Source organism: Sinocyclocheilus rhinocerous, unplaced genomic scaffold (assembly GCF_001515625.1).
Source record: "Sinocyclocheilus rhinocerous isolate Xijiao unplaced genomic scaffold, SAMN03320098_v1.1 scaffold1140, whole genome shotgun sequence".
Lineage (NCBI taxonomy): Eukaryota > Metazoa > Chordata > Actinopteri > Cypriniformes > Cyprinidae > Sinocyclocheilus > Sinocyclocheilus rhinocerous.
In genome coordinates, this window is record NW_015652168.1 from 467,193 (window position 1) to 490,498 (window position 23,306).

The following is a 23,306-nucleotide window of genomic DNA, read 5'->3' on the forward strand; positions in this document are numbered from 1 at the left end:
CGTCTGTGGATGTATTTCATAATTTGATCAGAGATGAAGGAAATACGTTTGTGTGGGAATTTCTCACATTATAAAAGTTAAACTTGTGGGAATGGTTTAAATTATGTGCAATCCTGCGCTGAAATTCAAGCCTTGTTAAATATGATAGACTCATAACTCGTAAGACATGGGAAATACAGTTGCAAATGGACTTTGCTTTTCATTTGAAATTTGGCAGTCAAACGGTAATGCAAGATTTGCAACTCCATCTGGATTATGTCACAATTTATGCATCCACATATGGAAAAATGCAATTGAAAATACTATTTGCAGTTCCTTTTGAAAATTGCCCTAAATATTCTTCCATATGATACCTTATGAAATGTCTAAAGCATAGTCATAAGGCCTTCACTATCAGTGGGACCATTTTTTTTTTTTTAATTTGTGAGAATCATTCTACATCATTCTATATAATCAGCATACCTTGATGGCCATCCATGTTTTGCCACTCCATCAAATGAAAAACCCAAAAGATGTTCTGGCTTTATTATTCCCAGCAACATCCAGGTAAAAGATCTGTTCAGGAGTGTGACACAATGGTTGTATATTACTATGCACGATATACAAGAGAAAAAGTATACAGATTAAATAACGGATTAATGAATAAATATTCACCTTCCTTGAAAAGCCATCAACAGCCCCAAAAACCACGATGTTGTACCTATATAAAAAAATAAAATAAAAAAAAATTAGCCAACATTTACACTACCATTCAAAAGTTTGGGATTGTTAACATTAACATTAAAAGGGCTATATATTTTAAAATGTCAGTGCAACTTGCTTTCAGTTAAAACAGCTCAAACATGCATTTTAGTGTCTGTGAAAACTGGGGGATATAACATCAACATCACAAATGACACAAGACAAATGTATGATAAAGCTAATAAAAATATTTAAAATTACCTTATCAGCTTGTGAATAGTCTCTATATGGACAAGAGACAAAGGAGCAGGAACAGAGTATGTACGTCTTGCAATGCATGATAGCTGGACCATCCTTGAAAGTACCCCTGCACCATCCACACGTTGCAAAGACATCTTCACTCTTCTCCATATAACTCTATGTCCCATTGCTTGTAGAGATCCTTTTACCAGCCTGTATCCAGCATGAGGCATTCTTGCCTTTATAGATCTAACCTTCTGATCAAGCTCATGATCAGAAATATTAGAATAGCTGCTGCTGACAGACAGACTTTCATCTTTCATTCGCCTATATAAGGTTGATCTTGAAATGCCATGCACTTCAGCCAAAGAGGCTGAAGAGGCTTTATTTGCGTGCCCTCACAATAAAGATAATAATGCGCTTTTAGCCAACAATGGCGCTGACAATCGCGTCGATCAGATAATGTTACACATTAAAATGCTGGTGCTCTAGTAGGGTTGCCAACTTCAGAAAGGAAAAATACGGGACAATCGCGTGTATGTATTTTATGTATGTGCCTAACGTTATGTTAATTAAAGTACACACACACACACACACACACACACAAAACAGCTGTTGGCTAATCAAATCTATTCAGCGGTATCACCAACTATGGGCTTAGCTAACGTTACGTTACGTTAGTTAACGTTAACGTTTAGGTGGGAGAGCATGAGAAGAGAGAATAATTAAGTTCACTTGTCACTGAGTTTAAGATGTTAAATTAGTTATCTTACCCGGTAAACGAGCGGTTGCTGGCCATTGCTGCTAGAAGCTCGCTCTGCTGTCAGACTGGCGGCAGTGGCGGGAAAACGTAGTGGGCGTGGTCAACCTGTCACTTCAATCGAGAGTGACCAATAGAAAAAGGCCTTTCATCCTGGTGCTAGAGACCGCCCACTGAAATGCAGCTTCACTCTCAAGCAAACCTTTTCAACTCGCAAACAAAAGTTTTAGACCCGCAAAAAAAGACAGCTGTAAAGAGAGCAACATTTGTGGTTTCGTGATTAAAAGTTTTTGAAGTGCACAAAGAAAATTTACATTTTTTAAAGATTTGCATGCACTGCAAATAATTTTGTTATCAACTGCAGAGTTTTTTTGCGATCTTTTATTTTTTTAATTACAAAATAATTAGTTTTACTCTCAAACACAGAATTTTTGATTGAATAAAAAAGACACAAAAATGATTCCATAGGACTAACCAGCGGACTGATCTTGATGTACAGCATCTGAAATGTTGTTATGGTCCTTCTGAAATGCCCGAGCAAAGTCTATCATCAAAGTATTTCTGTATAATTGCCTCCCAGAACTGTCTTACACGACTGCGTTCCCAAACAGCAGTATCCACCTCCGAAAGCAATGACCGCATTCATTGTGTTTTGTCTGCTCGCTCTGAGGCGCAAGTAATTTATTATATATGAAAATTATCATATTCAGTGGTTTTCCTTTTCGTAGTGGTACTTAGTGCCAGTTTATCAGGAAGTGACGATTTTGACTCGTTGGATGGAAACGGTGCTTATATTCGCAAATGTTTTATGCGATATTCCAAATTTGTGTATAAGTTAAATTTGCAACTTTGGATCGAAACCCAGCTAATGACATGGAAGATGCATTTAGCTAAAGTGACTTTCATTGCATTCAAGGTGCATTTGCTGGGAATCAAACCAATGAACTTTGTGTTGCTAGCACCTTGCTCTATTTTTAATGCCACACACACTACGTGATTTAAAGGGATAGTTAACCCAAAAATGAAAATTCTGTCATTAATTACTCACCCTCATGTCGTTCCAAACCCGTAAGATGTTCGTTCATTTTCGGAACACAAATTAAGATATTTTTGATGAAATCTGAGAGCTTTCTGACCCTACATCGTTAAAACAGTCCATGTGACATCAGTGGTTAATCCTTAATTTTATGAAACTATAAGAATACTTTTTGTGTGCAAAGAAAACAAAAATAACAACTTCGTTCAACAATTTCTTCTCTTCCATGTCAGTGTTCGACGCACATTCACGAGAGTACCATGACGCATGCATGTGGTGCTGCTGACGCAGGAGCCGGTGTTCTGATGAAGAACGTCCATCTGTCTTAAGTTCATCATCTGTATATTCTTATTAGAATAAGTAAGGCTGCGCAAAAAATTGCATGTTTCACATGTTTTTCATGTTTACAAAGACATGAAAAAGACATTTTATGTACAGTGTGCATCTTCTTCTGGTTGTAAACAAGGCATAATGCATGTCAGAACACCGGCTCTTGCGTCAGCAGCACCACACGCATGCGTCGTGGTACTCTTGTGAATGCGTGTCGAACACTGACACGGAAGAGAAGAAATTGTTGAGTGTTGATTCAACCACATAAGCATCTACACTATAAAAACAATCTGGTTGTCTTTCTCTGGAAGTGGTCCGACATGGACACGCTCAAAACATTTCATACCCTGTTTACACCTCTATTTAGCGTTGTCTACTTACAACAAAAATGCATCTTAATATCAGGTGTAAACAGGGCCTATGTGTCAGGATCCTGTCAGTTTGGCTGGTCTTGTTCTTAAGGCTGTGACACACTAAACTGACATCAAAGAACTGTTTGTCAACCAGTGATGGGAGTGTTCAAGAATCATTATTTTTTTGCAATTCTCTCCAGTGACAAACAGGCAAGTGGCACAGAAACTTCAGCTTTAACTTGCATTGAACCCAGAACATTCCTTGAGGACATACACATTGTAGATAAAACATTTAGCAAAAATGTGCAGTGAGAGATTCACACCTTAGGGTCCGTTCACACAGAACATGTTTTTGTTTAAAAATGTGAGACACAGAGTGGCGGAATGAAACAGGTCTAGAGACCTGTGTTGTAAATGTTGAACTTATTTTAACTTGAGTGCTGCATTTTTAGAACACAGTGACGTGTGAACAATGCACGGAAGGCAACATTCCTGTAGCTTTAACAGCAATGCATGGTGCTAGCAAAGCCACACAACTGATACAAACATGTACCGTGAATGCAATGTAAATAGTTTTAGATAAACGCATCTGCCAAATGCATAAAATTAAATGTGAAAAACAAAGGAAAAGCAGCGCAGTAGAATGCAAAAAATGTGTTCTGTATGAACAGCCCCTTAGCAAACATTTTACACATCCTGTGTTGCAGGATGACATGTATCAGTTTCTGTAGCACAGGAACCTCAAAAGGATCAAGCTAACCTTTAACGTTTCTTGCTTGCTAGTATCTGCATTTGAAGTGCCTGCATCTATTAATGGCATGATACTGCAAGTGCATGTATTCAGCACACCTCACCCCTGTGTGACACCAAGCTGGCACTGAAAAGATTAGAGAACCCATGCAGACCCGACTATAATCTCTTGCTTTGTGCTTCTGTGTTGATGATGACGAGCTCCGTGCCTGCCTGCTGTATACTTATAAGCACCTGTGTGGATACCCGATTGCCTGGAAGTAATGCATGTATGAATATTTCATTGTAGACCCTGGCGCTTATGAGTTCAGCTCAGACAGATAACGCCACAGAGAGGAGCTGTTCATTAGAAAGCGCTGCAGAGGAGAAGGAGAGGTGTGAGCACTGTGACTCACTGCTCAGATACTACCCATATCATTATGGAGTCACTGTTCTGGTGGCAGAGGTCGGGTCAGAGGGCACGGGGTTCAGCGACAGCATACTGGATGCCGATTTCTCACTATACCAGAGACCTATCAATACCATTCATCTGACAGAAAAACCTCAGCGTATCCTAAAAGGTGATTCATGTGATATGTTTGATATGCAGAGACCAGTGGCATGTGGTCACCAGTTGAGTGAAGTGAAGAGAAGAAAAAGTAAATCTTTCACGCTCAAAATGTTTATTATTTATTTTGTCAACTGACAATGTGGATATTTTTTCTAAAAGTAATAAAAAAAATTAAAATCTTTCCAGCACAGCTCACATGATGTATTATTTAATATCACTCTGTGAAGGAAACAGGATTTTAAAAAAATTAAATGGCTGGCCACGCTCAAAATTTTATTATTTATTTTGTCAACTGACAATGTGGATATTTTTTCTAAAAGTAATAAAATTTTTTTAAATCTTTCCAGCACAGCTCACATGATGTATTATTTAATATCACTCTGTGAAGGAAACAGGATTTTAAAAAAATTAAATGGCTGATCATCTTGCTATGGCTAATTTCATAGCTAGCATTTTATGTATCCTAAATAACTACTTAATTTGTTCACAATTACAATTTGTTGGCAAAATTACAGCTTGACACAACAAATATTCTGTTTATATTATATTTACCTTGTTGTTTTTTTTTTTTTCGTCTTCTTGGTAAACAAGTAGCCTACACTAACTTAGAAAAAAAACTTCATTAAGGTCACAGTTGTTTAGAGTGGTGGAAATGATGCCACAACTTAAATAGATATATGTTTAATAAATAATTCATTCAAGCTTTGGCACAAACAGTCTCTGCAAACAATTGTACTGAAAACATTGTAAAAATAGCACTCAAAACTACTAATCACTTGTCATTTTTGGTATGCAGGATGTATCCAGTAATCAGCGAATGGACTGTGGGCGGTCTATGGGCATGGCTGTGACCACGCTCTCATAAATCCATAACTTGTGGCTGAACAAAAATTATGTATGTTCAATTATTTATCAGAGCCTTTCAATCTGGTGTTCTTCCTCAGGGCCCTAATAACTGAAGAAAGGATTTGGTTACAAATCACTGCTGTCACGCTCAAGTCTTGATTTACCGACACATCACTGGCACATTTCCATTCTCTCCATCAACTCAGAGCATGATGTAATTTCCTCTCTTGTCACTGGTGGACCTTCAACTCTAACTGCACCCACTTCTGTATCAGTTCAGGGCCAGATATATTATTCCCCCCATAACCTGTTCTCACCGGGTAAAACTAAATGCAGACAGATTAAAGACTTGTCTTGGATTTTTGAATGTGTAGCGTCTGGACCAATCAGACACACCATTTTTCATTTGATTTAACAAATCAATTATTCATTAGTGTATAAAACTCAAGGTTAAACCTGAAACTTTGCATGCTTGGACAAACCACCTCTCTCCAGATTCTCTCGCTGAGGTTTTGAGATGGGGGAAAAAATAGATGAAAACATTTTTGGGGCCAGTGATGCATGGCCATCTGAATTAGGGCTGTAATATAGCGCTGCTCATAAATGTGTGATGGCATTGAGGAGGCGGGCGCTGCCAGCAGCTCCGCCATTAGCACTCATTTTCCACTCTTAATAGCACAGGCACCTTGTTTAATAAGCATTAAAAACAGGTCATAAAGGGCAATGGCGCACTGCATGCTAGTGATCTGCTGATAAGGCTGAATAGAATTGCTCGCCTCACCTGGTCACCGCTGAAGAGATGATAATAGTACCAGTGATGCACCATTTATATGGGTCTAAAGCATGCTTCATATGGGTTCAGAGTTTTCAAAGTCTCAGACTTTGTACAGACAGCGTACACCCTTGAATTACAAGAGAGTGAATTATAAGACACTGTACAGTGGGACATACAGTAAGAACATAAAAAGTTTGAGTGCCAAATGACTTTGTTCCACTGAAATACAGAAAAGCACTGATCTCCATCCACTTTAAGATTGATCAAAACTGTGCAGGGTCACAAGGGGGTGATTTGGGGCCCCAAAAACAACAAAAAACAAAGAGCGATAAAATATTTTATGTCTGCATCTGTCTGCTTTAGGACTAATCCTTTTATTCTATTGACAGCACCACTAAGAAAGAGAATGTCAACTTAATATAAAGTACTAATTTTCCAGATAATAATTCAACAGATTTTTAATTTAGGTTGTCTTTATAATATCAAACATATTTTGTTTTACACAGCATGAATGGGTTTTTATTCATGATGATATTAAATATATTTATATTTAGAAAGGGGTTCATCACAATGTGATCATTATATTTGGAGGTGTTTGACATCAAAACATTTGAAGAACCCTGGTCTGTCTAATGTACATAATTCATCATATTTTAGTTATTTAATTGTTTATTCAATTTGTTATATTACTTATTATTTTACTATTTTACTTGCTATTGTTGTTTAATATTATGATTGTGTGGTTTCAACGGACATTTGTCTTCACAAGTAAGAGATAAGAGAATGTCTTAATTTCAAGGTTTTTACTATTACAGGATGACATTGTGAAGCAGATTTTCCATTGATTTTGCTTGGTATAAAAACACTTGTTGGATTTTTGCTGGTTAGACAAAGTACAGGATGAAGTCCAGTCCGAGAAAAGTCCAGATGACGTATTTATGAAGTTCATGATACTCTACAATAAACCCTGCTCATTTTTTATAATCATCATTTCGTCTCCTGCTTCCTCTGTCAACCTCTCAGGCTGATAGAAGACTTTTAGTTAATACAGGTTTGTGTAACAGACTAAATGGATATCTACTGATTTGATCTAGTTAAGAAAATGGATACAATGTTCCTTCACACACACGTTGGATTTCCAGGTTTTATGGGGATATTCCATAGACCAACCCTGTTCCTGGAGAGCTACTGTCCTGCAGACTTCAGATCCAGCCCTGCTCCAACACACCTGCCTGTAATTATCAAGTAACCCTGAACACCTTGATTAGCTGGTTCAGGTGTGTTTGATTGGGGTTGGAGCTGAAATCTGCAGGACGGTAGCCCTCCATGCAGGAGCAGGGTTGGAGACCCCTGCCATAGACATAATGGTTTTTATACTGTACAAACTGTATTTTATATTCCCTTACCCTAACCCTAACTATACTATGCTTGTGGGGACATTTGCTCCCCATAATGTAGGGAATACCAAGACCACACACACACACACACACACACATACTCCACATTAATCCCACATAGCCAGACCTTTGACTCATAGCAGAAGGTCTGAAACTTTCCGCAGCTTATTCTATAACAACCGCCCAATTAGAAAGGAAGAACAGCTTGACTGACATGGAAAGCAGTGAATCACAGTTTAATTTGTTTTTACCTGCCATTTAGGGGTGATCTGAGATATACCACACTAACATGGAAAAAAGAGCAGCAATCCCTAAGGAAAATGTTAAATGCTGAATATCTGTAAAAGGTTTTATGTCTCTAAAAGCCTGTTCACACAACACACGAATATTCGGCATTAAAATTTGGTCCGGTTTTACATGCGATTTGTCTGTTCAGACATACATTTTACAAATTTGTTCTGAGTGGCTGCCAGGGCTAATGGTTCTGAGTATTTTATTATGTTGCTAAGTGACTATGAGAGTGTTCTGGAGGGTTGCTAGGGTGCTTGCTTACTGGTCAAAAGTCAAAAAGAGTCCACCCACACTGTAAAAAGTATGTTTTACAAGAAAACACTATGTACATGTTTAATTCAAATACTTGCCATTTCTTTGTATTTATCTGTGAAATTTACTGGCAATTTCTGATTGAAAATTGCTTCTACGGCATGTTTTTTTCCCCCTCTATTGAAAGGCTGTGGAAGTGATAACTGGGTTTAAATTCACACAGATACAGGAACTCTGGCAGCAAGGCAAATAGGAAATGCTCAGCCATTTAGTTCAGATCAAAGGACATACATTTCATTGGTGGTGAATATGCAAATAATAAATGGCACATCTGTCCTGCAATAACCTATGCTGTTTTAGACAGTTAATTGGTTTGAGTTGCACTGGGGAGCTGTAAAATCTCTCCAACAATAGAATTAAATTTCACTGCTTAAGTCCTTACATGCAATAAAACTTGATGATAAAAAAATATTTTAATGTTACTGCTGCTCTCAGCGAATACAAATGATAAACACAGCATAGTATGTTGTAGAAAGGAGACAGCCGAAAACTGACCGGGCCGTTTGTTCAATACTGTTAAGCTCTATTGACAGTGGTTTTTACAGGTTGTCAGTAGCCACAGAAAATGATTTTGAATAATAATCCTTCAGATAATTGACTGACTGATAATAACAAAGACAAATATACAGCAATGCATGGTATATGAGGCAAGGCATTGTATCAACATAAACATGAGACTAGTATGATAAAATTGCTTACTATTACCTTACCTGTACGAGGTTCTGTCCAAATAGACTGACAAATAGAAAATATCCCCCTACACTCTTAAAAAAAGTTCCCAAAAGGGTGTTTTTCACAGTAATGTCATTGAAGAACCATGTTGGGCTCCACAAAAAAAAAAAAAAATAAATAAATAATAAAAAAACTTTCAGTGAACAGTTCTTAAAAGAACTATTGGTAACACTTTATATTAAGGTTCCCTTTGTAAAGGGTTTATAAAGGTGTTCATAAATGACTAATAACTCATTTACAAATGCATTATAAATCATTGATAAACACCTGTGAAAGTGAACCTTAATGCAAAGTGAACACCTGTGAACCATTTATTACGTTATAAACGTTAGTAACCTGTGAAAGTGCACCTTAATGTAAAGTGGACACACAAATTATTTATTTATTAATTATTAATCCACATTTTTTTCATTTTCTGGTGAAATGTATTTTATTGTTGATGCATTATATAAGTACACAAAACTTTAAACTTAAAACAACATTACTGAGCATAACTAAACACAAAAAGTGGCTTATAAAAGTAAACTCATTAAACAATTCAGAGAAAAAAAAAGTATTCCACCAAATTATAACTAACCATCACACATATAAGCCAAAATACTTTATAAATGCAAGCTCAATAAAGGCACCTAAATATTTATATTTAATCTAATTTAACAGTTTTGTAAAAATCATCAAATCAATTATTAAAAGCACTGTTGCAAACATTATCATATTAATAAGCAATCAATAATTATTAGTGATATCATGATAAAGCCCACAGTAACTTGAGTATTTGACCAGCCATGCTTGCAATACCTGCTCAAGCGAACTGTCCGTGGGAGTGCCGGCGCGGTTATTTATTTGTATGGTAATTAATTCATTGAACTAACAAAGCGATTACACGTATGAACATTTGAAAAGATACTCTGCAATGCCACCTCAGTCAGCTTACCTGTAAAATCAATAAACACCAAGCGGCAACCTTCCGGTCTCTCTCGTGAAGCCAACACGGAAGTGACTAAAACTGCAATTCATCAACTGGCCGCTAGAGGCTGGCTCCAAAAGGGAGTCAGTCCCATAGACTCCCCATGTTAAAACACCCAACTTTACAGCAGAAAAAAATATGTTTACAGCCTGGTACAAAAAATGATTTTTGTCTATATAGCTAATTTTGCCCTTCATGACAACTGTGAGGGGGGTGAATTTTTGTTATAACTTATCCGTTTCAATTATATTAAGCCTTAAAGTTTTGCATAATTAAGGGCGTGGCCACTTGAGTGACAGGTGGATTGCCGCTGCTGTCGCCGGCATCGAGCTATGTGGGCGTGGTTTCAGCAACCAGCTCCCGCCTCTTTGCCCATTTTCGATTATCCGGGAGTGATGCGCTGCCAAGATGGCGACGGCCGCCTCCGCCCACTTTAGGCTTCAAAACCGCTCTTCAGAAACCTACGGGTGACGTCACGGACACGACACTACGACACAACAAAATGTTTTTATACAGTCTATGGTAAACACCAGAGATTAAAATTTCACGTTGGAGCAGCCCTAACAGCGTGACTTCTTCTCTTGAAAAGTGGCTTTATATCGGATGATCAATAGCGCCAACAGGCTTAATAACTACAGGCTTTGGGGACACACAGGCAACTACAGAAACACAGGCTTTGGTGATTATAAGAGTATAACAAATATGTATTATATGCCTTTTTTTTTTAATAGTAGTAGTAGCTACTACTAATAAAAAATTATACATTGCGTATTATTAGGGGTGTGACGAGATCCGATGTGTCTCGCGAGAACGTGACGATATCCTCGTATCTGTTAACATTAAGCCGCAAAAGTCGATTTAAATATGAATCCTGCATGTTCAGCCTGTCTCTGTTAATGAATGGCGCAGACGCACGGTTTCATTTACTACACACATTCTGAAGCGCGTGTGACACTCTCGGTGATTTCAGCGTCTGCCGTCTCACTAAATGAGGACGTAAACACATGAACAACATCTCCAGAACTGCTCTAAGAGTCACTTCATGAGCATTTTAGTGTTTGATTTGAGTAAAACTAGTGTCATATCTCATACACAGAACTGTAAAGGTATTCACGGCAACCCGTCAAAATAAAAGTCCGGTTTGATTGGAAGACATTGTGCCTATAACTATTTTTCAGTAGAATTCTACTAACCCTAAACCTACCCTAACAGTCTACTCTGAGAGTTAGTAGACATGTAGTTGCAAATTAATGAGAATTAGTTGACATGTAGTTGACATGTAGTTACAAAGTTACTTATAGTTAGTAGAATGTCTAAAGTGGACTATCGAAATAAAGTGTAACCAACATTTCTTCCATGTTTTAATTTTAAGAGTAAATCCCCTTTGTTTGCCAAAAAACCTTGTTTGCTTAATTTTCAATAATTAAAAGATAAATTATAAATTAAATTAATGTTTTATGCCTTCATTTGATAACAAGAAAAATGTAAATATACAACACAGAATTTCTGAGGGGAAAAAAAATTCATAAGGCTACTTTAAGAAAAAAAATTAATAAATTAAGTTGTTTTATGCATTCAAATAATTAGACATGCTAAAACACAGAATTTGGTAACAATAAAAAATACAAATAATATGGTGAGAAAAAATAAAACATTTCATAGGGCCAAAAATTAAAAAACGGAATCCAGAAAAATTAAAATGGAAAAAAACGGAATTTGGAAAAAAATAAAACGGAATTTAGGAAAAAATAAAACAAATTTTATAGGGCCCTAACTATCCCTCAGCCTTGCAGTGCCCCCCAGTTTCTTTTAAATGGATACATTAATCGTGTTTATTATATATTTTTTATTTAAAGTGGAAATCAGTTTACTAAATAATGTAAACTTGACTGACTGCTTCACTTCCACTTTAAAGGGATATTTATGTTGTTTATTATTTATTTTTATTTATACTATTTATAATTTTTGTGCAATTACTTGCCTGTCAGTTGAGTTTGTGGCAAAACATTTTGCAGTGTTTACATGTTGTTTATTACTGCATAAAATTTATTAAAATAGATGTTTAATTTCATAAAGTACAAGGCGATTTCAAAATGCACCTACTTTTTTGCATTTTTTGTTTTTCAGTTGAATAAAATAATATTTTCCCCCATATATTTCATTATTGAGGATTTCTTTAAAAAAAGTCTAAAAATCTCGTCTCGTCTCGTTCTCGTGAACCCAGTCTCGTGTCTCATCTCGTCTTGTGGGATAAGTGTCTCGTCACACCCCTATGTATTATACATATTTGTCACGGATTGTTGTGAAGGGCAGTAAGGATGTAGGATTCAGATGCAGCACTACCTACTATTTTGTTATTAAGAAGTTAACTGAACTCAGGGAAACATAAGAGAACAAATCATCCACATAAAAACAAAATCAGACAACCAAAGAATAATACTCAGGGCTATAATACACAAGAACCAAAAGAAAAGGGAACAAAACACAACAGATATGCAAAATACAAATACAACAGAATGCAATAATATTAAAATAAGAATCTCTAAGCAGATGAACACAAACCTAAACTTGACAATATTATACAAATACGGTATATATTACATATTATAATAAGTAGATTATCAGTTAGAGACCTGTGAAAGTTTACGTCAATTATATATTGTTGTATAATTTCTGATCATTTCAAATTTGTGTCTTCGTTTGCCTCATTTGCTATACACTGTTAAATTTTGAAAATCAAAAAGGTTCACATCACCAAAGCCTGTCTGTAGTTGCCTGTGTGTCCCCAAAGCCTGTAGTTGGCGCTAGTGATCATCCGATATAAAGCCACTTTTCAAGAGAAGTCGTCACACTGTTAGGACTGTTCCAACGTGCTCTGTAGTGAAATATTAACCTTAGTCAACTTAAGTCTTAATAAGTCACGTTTCAGTTTGTTTTGGATTTTCTTTAGGTCCTGTTTTCCCTTGTTCTTTTCCCGACACTCCTTAGTTGCCATGGTCATCTTAATTAAGAGATTCAGTTCCGCTGTGTTTGTTCTATTAGTCTCGTTTGTGTTTCCTATTTAAGTTGTGTCCTTGCTTTCAGTTGATGTCCGTTCACTGTTTTGCTTTTCGTGTGTTTCCATGCCCGTCTGTAAGTTTCCCCAGTGTTACAATTAAAGTTTAGTTTGTATCTTGATCTTCTGTGTTTGCTTCTAAGGACTACACACCTGACACTCATGTAGTGTTTACTGATTTTACGGGTAAGCTAGCTGTGATGTGACACAGCAGATTATGTTTATGTTATGAATTAGTTACCATAAAAATAAATAACCGCGCCGGCGCTCCCACGGACAGTTCGCTTGAGCAGGTATTGCAAGTGTGGCTGGTCAAATACTCAAGTTACAGTGGGCTTTATCATGATATCACTATCATATTAATAAGCAATCAATAATTATTAATGTTCTCTAACGGTGCTTTCAGTCATTGATTTAAGGATTATTTAAAAACTGTTAAATTAGCTAAAATCTAAATATTTAGGTGTCTTTATTCACCTCGCATACATCCAATATTTAAATTATAGCTTAGTTATAATTTAGTGGAATACTTGATTGTTTTTCTGAATTGTTTAATGTGAGTTTACTTGTATAAGCCAACTTTTGTGTGAAGTTATGCTCAGTAATGTTTCAATGTGCTGTAAAAGAAAAGATTAATCGTTTTGTTTCAAGTTGTGTTTACTGATATAGTGCACCAACAATAAAATAGGCCTACATTTCACCAGAAAAATACCATCTCTTCTGTGTGTGCAACAATAATCAATAAATAAATGATTAGTGTGTCCACTTTACATTAAGGTTCACTTTCACAGGTTACTAATGTTTATAATTAATTAATACATTGTTCACAGGTGTTCACCTTACATTAAGGTTCACTTTCACACGTTAACATTTATAACTCATTAATAAATGGTTCACAGGTGTTCACTTTACATTAAGGTTCACTTTCACATGTTAACATTTATAATTCATTAGTAAATGGTTCACCCTACATTAAGTTTCACAGGTAACTAATATAAATTTTGCACCCAAAAATAAAGTATGATAATTTCATCTTGATGAACAAAAGATATCAGTTTTTAATCGTTGCTGTGGATACGCATCATTAACTTTTGGAGAGTATCATGGGTAAGACACAGATTAGCTTTACATGAAAATTAGAAAATTTACATGAGTCATGAGATATACATTTTTTATAATGCATTTTAAATGAGTTATTAGTAATTTAAAACCTCTTTATAAACCCTTTACAAAAGGTACCTTAATGTAAATTGTTACCGAACTATTTTATCTTACTGTGAAGAACGGTTTACAAATCTAAAGAAGATTTCCCGCTATAAAAAAAATTTGTGGAATGAAAGGATTCCATGAATGTTAAAGGTTCTTCATGGAACGTCTCGGTTACGTATGGTAACCCTCGTTCCCTGAAGGAGGGAACGGAGACGTTACGTCGTGACCGACGAATTGGGATATCGCTTCGCTAGCACAATCTACTTCGAGTGTAAACTAAACGAGCCAATGCACATTGGCATGCAATTATTGCATCCAGCTGCCGCTGATCACAGCGTGAGTATAAGTAGGCAGCAGATGCAGCGCATATTCAGGTTACCCACTCGACACTGGAACGACCACCGCTGAAGCGCCGTCCCGCCAACACAGAAAGCTTCCGAGAGCGTGCTGAACTCGTAGTTCTCGAAATAAACATAGAGCAGAACGATGTTGTCGCTCGGCTCCGAAGCGAAAAGCTGGTATGCATTGCACCTGCTGCCTTATTATACTCACGCTGTGATCAGCGGCAGCTGGATGCAATAATTGCATGCCAATGTGCATTGGCTCGTTTAGTTTACACTCGAAGTAGATTGGTCTATCGAAGCGATATCCCAATTCGTCGGTCACGACGTGACTCGTAGTGACCGACTGAAAGGGAACCATAGATGCCAAAAAAGAATCTTAAAGGGGTCATATGACGTTGCTAAAAATAACATTATTTTGTGTATTTGGTGTAATGCAACGTGTTTACACGGTTTAAGGTTCAGAAAATTATTTTCCACATACTGTACATTATTGTTTCTCCTCTATGCCCCGCCTTTCTGAAATGCGTCGATTTTTAAAAAAGCTCATCGTTCTGAAAAGCGTTGTGTGCTCTGATTGGCCAGCTATCCAGTGCGTTGTGATTGACCGAATTCCTCAAGCGTGTAACAGATATGTTATGCCCCTTACCAGGTTCAGGAAACTTTCCTCCGTAAAATGCGCTGCACACACTCGAATATTTGGGTTGTACTGTTCTGGAACAGTGTTGCAAATAAAACTTAACCACTGATTTCTAGTTGTGTCCTCTTTTGGAAGGCCAAACAAAGTAGTTGAAATGAGTTAATGTGATAATTGACATTATACAAATACTGTTGCTAGAACTTATCTTGAATTGAACCCAGAACATTTCTTTAGGAAAATGTTGAATCTATTTCTAAAGTTGTCTTTTTTTCCATCATTATAAATGTAAAGACTGGCAAATCAAAATGCAGAATGTTTTATGTCTGGGGAACTGTGCTTTGGGTTTTGTAGGAGGATTTATTCAACATCTGGCAGAGCTCCCTGACCCTATAAAGCTGTGCCCCACGTCTATCTGTAATCCCTCCCTACATCTAACATGGCTTAATCCACACTGCACTGGAGAATACATGCCACATAACAGGAGATGCTCATATGACTGATTGAAACTGACTGGATAGAGCTGCTGGTCACGAAAGACAGCTCAAGATAACCCCTGTACAAGATTATTCACGTAATGAGGAATTTACAAATCAGTCATAGTCTCTATTTAGAACTGAACAAATCATTATGTCAAAATCATTCTTCCAATGCAATACAGCTTCTTGTTTTCTATCGTGCTCTTTCTCCACTCAGACTGAAACCACAAACCCAAATTTATTCAATATCAGATTTAATATTTCTGCAAATTTCTCAATATCAGCATCAGTGCAAAAGTTCTATATTCTCAACAGCATGTAAACAAACAACACTGAACATGGCTTGTGTTTATTTTTGCAAAGACTTTTTTATTACTTTTTTTCACTTCCTTTATTACATATCTAGAAAGATATCTGTAGGCATTCTTATTGATCTCAATGGCAGTTACTTGGCTGGTACAGAACACACCCATTTGAATTCTGCCTTTTTTTTTTCATGGCCACTCAATTCTGGGCTCAATTGTTTTTATTTAGCCAATCATCATAAATGAGGTATAATTTACACACTACTGTAAATATTTAAGCATTGCACCACTAAGCTAAATGTAAACCCCAAGTATAAATGTAATATTTACAGAAGCCTCCAACTAGGTGTAATGAAATAAAATAAAATAACAGACTGATTAAATTAAATCTATGAGCTCATGTTTTATGACAGACCCCAATCCTTTAGACATGCCCTTGTGAAAAATAAGCGCACTTAACTGTATTAAATATGCACTTGCAGTGTAATTTAAATGTTAAAAGTATATACAAATCTGCACTTGTATATATCATAATATTTATTAAATAAAATGCCAAGTGTGCTTAAAAATATTTTTTAACACATTTAAGTACACTTTTAAGTGCACTTCGAAGTAATGTCAAGTTAAAATGTTTATTTTAAAGTATCATGATGTTTTAATAATCTTTTGTTGTGCTTTTAAGAAGTACAGTAAACTTATTAAGTGTTGACTAACACACTAAAACACAATGTAATACTTTTAATAATTGTATTTAATATTACATTAAAAGTGAATATATTTATGCACTAAAATATACTAAATTGCAGCTTCATCATTACAAATGTGTAATTACAAATATATTTAATTACAAATATATTTAACTCTAGAATGCATGAATCAAATAAATAAATAAATAAAATACACAAATGCAGGGTCAAATTGGCCCGTATTGGATTTGGTTTTCTTCAATCAATCAATCAATCAATCAATGTCCTTTAAATGAATAATATGTCCTATGAATTAATAAATAGAATAATTGATTATACACAAATGTTTCAACATCTCAGGCATGTTTATTTGTCCACTTGTAAATTTTTTAAACAAACTCTAGTAATTTTAAATTTGGGGAAGTCGTGGCCTAATGGTTAGAAAGTCGGGCTCGTAACCCAAAGGTTGTGGGTTCGAGTCTCGTACCGGCAGGGATTGTAGGTGGGGGGAGTGAATGTACAGCGCTCTCTCCCACCTTCAGTACCACGACTGAGGTGCCCTTGAGCAAGGCACCGAACCCCCAACTGCTCCCCGGGTGCCGCAGCAAAAAATGGCTGCCCACTGCTCCGAGTGTGTGTTCACGGTGTGTGTGTGTTCACTGCTGTGTGTGTGCACTTTGGATGGGATAAATGCAGAGCACTAATTCCGAGTATGGGTCACCATACTTGGCCACATGTCACTTCACTTCACTTCACTAGATGTACTGTAAAGTATATTCTAGTCTGAACCTTCACTCCCCACATTTCTCACAGACCATGTGAAAATTATCTTTGCAGACAGAGACAAAACATTCCACATAAGATTTGCACCTTTCTAAGCATAACTTATGGGCAGTGTTGCACCTCTTCTTGTGTTCAGGCTTTGTGCTGTCTTTTCCTTTGGCCTTTCCTACTTATCTACTGGATGTGAAATCCCATACTGTCTGATTAGGTTCTACTCCATGGCTGTTTAAAAAAGTATGCATGTGTATAGTGTAAATAAAGTATTACCAAGGATACATGTGAAGTATGAATGCAATTTGAATGTAATACATTCACAGCCATGTTGGCAATTTCTGACCACTAACCTCAACTTTCAGATGCCATTGTATTTTTTCTGCTTGTCACTGTCACAGTATTGAACACACCAGATAGTGTGATTTAGGCAGTTAAGGATACATCTATGCTGCCTTCAAAAAATCGATCAGATGAAGGTATCCATTAGACAGGATGTGACACAATCATATGATTCGGCCATGCTCTGTCTACCTTGCCAGAGGCATTTTTTTTTTTTTCGGACACAGCCAGTGACTGTCTGCTGTCATTGATGTTACAGCTCAGGAGAGAGAAAATAGCCCCCCAGAAAAGAATGAGCCACTCATAAAACATCTACTATCCAATAATGAAATATTAGCAATGTATCAGCAATGACTAACCAGCCAAACCTTAAATCCCTGCTTCCCACTCCCTCAATTTTCTCTAGCAACTTCATTGGCTGTGGCTCATTACTGCCCTCTAGCTTGTTGGAGACAGTGTGCACATTATAACAGTGTCACGATGGGCACAAGCTACAAGTTGGCAAACTTAAAACATTAAAAGTGTACACGTTTTTGTCTAGTAATCTATGCTACCCTAATGCAGAATTATATGCAGTCAATGTGACATGATCCAATTATTATGTAAAGCATAGATGTCAGTCTTTGAATAAATGGTATGTTTTAGACTCTTTCCATTCTCCCTTCATGAAGATGAGTGACAGAAACATGCACAACCCTTATAGGCAATGACACGTATTCTTCAGGCGATGGAGATGTCACAGTCACTCCAGCTTGTCTTGTTACATCTGTGAGTCTGAAATGATGAGGCACATTTTTAGAGCGGCTGTAGGGAAGGACAAAGCGCCTTTAACCTGTGCCCCTCATGTTCCCTTGGAGCCTACTAGTAAGATCCATATATATATATATATATATACATACACTGAACAAAATTATAAACGCAACACTTTTGTTTTTGCCCCCATTTTTCATGAGCTGAACTCAAAAATAGAAATAAAGAGAAATAGGCCTTTTGTGTACATAGAAAAAGTCTTAGATCTTTGAGTTCAGCTCATGAAAAATGGGGGCAAAAACAACAGTGTTGCGTTTATAATTTTGTTCAGTGTATATATATAAACACAGCTGAACTAGTCCACAGATAACTGCTAGATAACAGCTCTGTCAGACTATTCTTAAATTAATTTAATTATTATTCTGTAGCATGAATAATGCACCAGCGGAGTAGATAGTGTAATGTCAGCAAGATAACACATTACACATCCAGATGTTTGCACGATAAGCATGTATAAGACAACACTCACTTTGACAACGGCATTTTTGAAAATCATGCCTCATTGGATGTTCCGCGAACTATATAAGGAAAATGCATAATAGAGATGCTGTAATAGAGATAACCAGTAGCATGACATTCTGCAATCGGCAGATTTTTGCATTCTGCAACCGCTGTGCACGGCAATGTGATTAAATCTGGCCTTTCTGTCTATTTTGGCTGATAGTTCCGCTGAGTAAGTGGCACGGCGAGAAACATGTTGAGAGCGATTAACATGTCATTAGACCTCCAGCATTTGCACTTATAATAGACACATGGCAATGATGCATTTGTGAGGCATGTAGAAAGGGTAAACTCAAATTCTGGGGCAGAAATGTGGGTGTTGAGACAGAAGTCTTTGTGTAAGCATCATATATGTCACAAAAAAAAAAAATTGCATTCACACAAAGTCATTGATGTAAAGCGGCAACATGCATTTACCAACCCAGGAAAAATGTGCCTGCACTCTTAAAAATGAAGGTTCTTTATTGGCATCTATGGTTCAATGACGAATCTTTAACATCCATGAAAATGTTCCATTGCACAAAAGGTCTTTTATAGTGTTCTTTAAATGTTTAGATGTATTAAAATGTTCTTCACATTAAGAATTTTTGTTTTGTTTTTAAGAACTGTTCACTGAAAGATTCTCTGGGGAATCCAAAATGGTTCTTCAACGCTGTGAAAATGCTCTTTTGAAACCTTTATTTTTAATAGCATGTTGTGACATTTTCTGCAAAATTATATTTTGTTCACAATCACAAGTGAGTGGCACTATCAGAACATTCAGTTTTATCCAAAACAGATGAATGGGAATCTGGCCACTCTTTATTACTGTACGTTGGTTGTTGTACGTAAAGCAGCAGTTCAGAAATTAAATGTCCAGTGAGTGGCACTGAAAGGTTAATGCTCTATTGAGCACAACCTACACTAAACTTAACATAACAGATATTGTTGACAAAAGCAAATGTCAGCTAAAAATGCTGAAGCAACCATGCCATTAAACTTGCTTCTACAAGTCTTTGAGCTCTTTCGTTGTGACTTGTGTTTCATGGGACTCGTACCTGAGCACTCTGTATAAGTGTAATGCTGTACCAGGTGAGCTACGGAGCAAGTTAACTTTGCTGGAAAAGCTGTACATATGGAGCTGGTTATGTGATGCAAACATCAATATTAGTTTACAAGTCATGCACTGTGGTTAAAGTATTTTGAGGTCATAACATATAACGTAACGCATTGTGCAAGGAACCATGCAAAAATAAATCTTTATTAATCGATAATATGCCACTGTAATCATAATTTGTGTTGCAACTTAGACATGAATCACAATAATGAGAAAATGCATATCACATGAAAAAAGGTTAATTGAAAACAAGATTCACCCTCATTTTCATGACAACCACAAAGTTTAAGGCACCACATCTGAAGAGGGTTAACTGACTACAACACCAAGATTAAAGGCCTGTTTCGTTCTCTTTTACAGGATATCTTATTTTACAGCGATCTGTATTCCACGTATTTCCAGCTACTGCAGTTCAACAGCATCAGAGAACTGAAAGCCGGTTGGGTAAAGAGAAACCACAACACAGAGTTACAGCCTCACGCACCATGCAGACTGATTAATAATGTGCTTTGGCAGAAGAATAATGTGACAGAGCAGGCGCATTGCACACATGACCTTGTTAATGGACCGCTCTCCTCTAATCGAGGTCTTTTCCGGCAGCAGGGACTGTCAGCCCAATTCAGAGCTCATAATTTCACAGGAATGCATAAAACATGGAATATCTTTAAAGGCATAAGCAGATATACTACAGTTTATTAATAACTTTTGGGAATGTAGGTGTTCCTGAGGCACATGCTTGTTAAACATAGTCAAATCCAGTTTATAACCAAACCCGGTAAACACATTTTTTCTTTTCTTTTTTTTTTTGCCATTGTGACATTACTTTCATGACAATTAAGCACAATTCACATTATGTGTTTTGTTAGTATATAGTCAGTAGACTACTGTAAAGTGAAACATCTCATATATATATATATATATATATATATATATATGAAGAACATATACATGTATAAATGTTCAAAAGCACTTTTTCATTACTTTTTTCATTACTTTTGCATTGTTTGACATGAGTTTTTATAATTTTTCATCCAATTGGATGCTCTTGTGAAAAAATAAACAGTGTCTACTGCAGGGCATGACATGTTTTTTCAAAGTGTGGTTCATGTGCTAATGGGATTGCATACAGAGTTCATTTTAAGAATTCATTAAGTTCATATTTAAATGCATAGGAAAAGAGACAGAGTTCAACTTTGAGCTTGAACAAATGAGCTTCCATTCTGTTTCATATCTGCCGAATCTTCTTTTACATTACTGTTACCTTGAAACAGGCTTAATCAAATTAAGGCTTAATCAAAATTAAGTCCACAGTATTTGATTTAAATAGGCATTTCTACTGTATATACTAGCAAAAAAAAAGACCATTCACTGTTTGGTTCATTAACTTGAAACTAGAATACAACCATTACTGAAGTATCTACAGTAAAGTCTTTCGACATTATTGCCGCTACGTGGCTGTTGGAGCACTCAAATTTGTTTACATATGAATAAATGATCATGTTCTGCTTATGTTTTCATGTAAACAGCATTCATACTGTTCTCAACTATTGAAAAGGGCAACATCTTCGATCTCTCTCTCTCTCTTTCTCTCTCTGCCTTTGAAAGGAACCCCAGGGACTGAAAAGGCAGAGAGTGTTTGGGAAAGGGTGAGATAGAGGCTTGTTAAAGCTCCTGTGCACACAAACAGAAATAAAATGAAGCCATCTAAATAATTTTCATTAGGGGTATATATGAGACAGTATAGAGTAAGTGGAAGTGAGGGAACACAAGTTATTTCTTTCAAGCCTCCTTCAGTGAAGCAGAACACAGGTCTGCTTTCTATTCACTCTGAGAAACATTTGAAGAAATTCTTCTTCAAATGCACTGAGTTCATGCCTTTAGCTGAGGACACAAAGTACATCTCGCTGCAACATGAAGCATAACCGTACCTCATTTATCATTAAAAAAATCACCATATGCAATTATAATGTAATATAAATTGATATGTATGATATTTCAACAGAATATCAATTTTGAAATATTATACACTGTAAAAAATAATCAGTAAAAATAGGGCACAATGTACTGTACTAATATGAAGGCATGTTCTGTATTCTTTACAGGTGTTTTACCTGTATTTTGAATTTTGAACTTCATTGAGTTATGTTTTATGTTTACTATAACATGTTTGACATCACTTTGATCAGGTTTATTTCAGTTTCACTGAGAAAACCAAGTCTAAGAGAGAATGAAAACAGACTTTTAATTTTCAAAATGACACTAAAATGAATTGTGTTTAAAGATCAAATGATTGTGAGCTTTTTGATACTCCGCAACTTTATTACATCACTTCATAAATCCACTATTAAATCTAAATAAAAATGTACATCATACAGTTCCCTTTCAAGGGAACTTAGAACTGCGTCCTCTAGGGGTCGCTATGGGGGAACGTCTCGTTGTGACCCGTGTCTGAAGCATACATTCAAAAAACACCAACAACATGTTGGCCGGCGACAGCCATGACGTCACTACCGGTGCGACTATAGTATAAATAGGCGCCGGGAGAACACGTCATTCTCTTCTTCATCTTCATTGACTGTTTTGTTTGAAGCGTGCATTCTGTGGTAAGAGCGATCTTTCTTCCTTCATTATGGCGAGCACTAGCAAGATGTTTAGAAGATGTGTGCATCCGTGTCATCGTTATTTGACACTAATGACACACATGATCTTTGCGTCTTTTGTTTGGGTGAAGAGCACGCATGCGATGTCCTCGAGGGGGCAGTCTGCGTTAACTGTGAGCGTTTTCCAATGAAAAAGCTCAGCTCTTGTTTGTCTCTCTTTTCGAGGAGAGAGGGGCAGCCGTCTGCTCCCCGCGGTTCAGGACCTGCCGCTGCTGAGGCACGGAGGAGAATGAGCTCGTGGGGGTCGCAGGGGGATCTGGCCGATGAGTTAAGAGAGGGGCTTTCCCTCTCGCGCTCATCGGCGACGGACGAGAGACAGCCGCTGGAGAATGATGTTATCTCTTTAACATCATCTGATCCAGGGGCCAGTGCTCTGCTGGGTTCGGCCCAG

General features: G+C 36.7%; 1 pseudogene; it reads right to left on the reverse strand.

Moving 5' to 3' along the window:
• Positions 1 to 23,306, reverse strand: part of LOC107713940 (uncharacterized) — a 35,072-nt pseudogene that overhangs the window by 1,724 nt on the left and 10,042 nt on the right.